Source organism: Hydra vulgaris, chromosome 08 (genome assembly GCF_038396675.1).
Source record: "Hydra vulgaris chromosome 08, alternate assembly HydraT2T_AEP".
Taxonomy (NCBI): Eukaryota; Metazoa; Cnidaria; class Hydrozoa; order Anthoathecata; family Hydridae; genus Hydra; species Hydra vulgaris.
The window spans coordinates 7267446-7268724 of record NC_088927.1 but is presented as its reverse complement, the minus strand read 5'-3'; positions in this window follow the sequence as shown (position 1 = coordinate 7268724).

The window sequence follows — 1279 nt, the reverse complement described above, 5'->3', positions numbered from 1 at the left end:
ATAGTTTGTAAATATTATGACATAAGCGAATTATGTACACTTAATTTTAATAAAATAAGCGCTCTCTCCTTTTTTTTGTCTAAACATATAATCTTTACAAAACATTTTGAGGATTTAAACATAATACTATCATTAATCAATTTTGATTTTTCCATTATTGGTATAACTGAAATAAGGTTAAAAAAAGGAACATCCTCAACTTATCCAATTTTCATTGATATTGAGCACACACTAACGGAATCCTCTTGTAGTGTTACATTATAATATTTATCAAAAAAACTAATTTACACACGAAGAGACGATTTAATGATTTACACACCTAATTGTTTAGAATCCACATTTGTTGAAGTTTTTTTTTCTAAAAAGTCTAATACTATTATTGGTTGCATTTATAGACTCCCTTTCATGGATATTAATATTGATCTGATGCAATCAAATAACGATATTGCGACGTCTGATTTTTTAAACTTATTTTCTTTTTATAATATTCGCCCTTTTATTACTTTGCTGACTAGAATTACTGATCACACGGCTGCAATTATTGATCTCTAGTTTAATAGCTAATGAAATTATTTCAGTAAATTTGACAACTTCTGTTTCTAATCACTTACCTCAGTTTTGTATTTGTCCCAATTTCAATAAATTGTTTATACCATGCAGACACAATTTATATTGCAGGAGTTTTAAAAACTTTAATAAAGAAAAATTTTAAATCTGATTTATCAAAAATTGACTGGGACGATGTTATAAAGTCCAATGATACTAACACATGTTTCCAAACGTTTATTACTGAAACAACATTGATTTTAGATCGCTACGCCCCATTTAAAAAACAAAAACTTTAAACGTCGATTCAAACCATGGATTTCAAAAGGAATTAAAAAATCTATTCTATATATAGTGCGCAATCTTTTCCAACAAAAAATGATAAGATCTAAAGATCTTATTAATAAAAAAAAGTTTGAAAGTATTATTAAAAGATATAAATATATGATAATTACATTAAGTAAACTTAGTAAAAAAACCCATTAAAATTTTTTTTTTTAGAAAATGTAATAAATCTTCGCGAACTTTGGAAACCCAGCCAACATTAACAGACGGGTAACCGTATGGTTTTTGTCTTGGCTCACGGTAACGGGATTTTGACGGGTAAGTGTTTTGGTTTCCGGTCGGGCCCCATATGGTAAAAGAATCAAGCAAATTTGCTTGATTTGGTTTTATTTGGTTTTTATCAGTGCCAGAAGGTTCCCAAAGGTTTAACTTAACTAATTAATAAAAA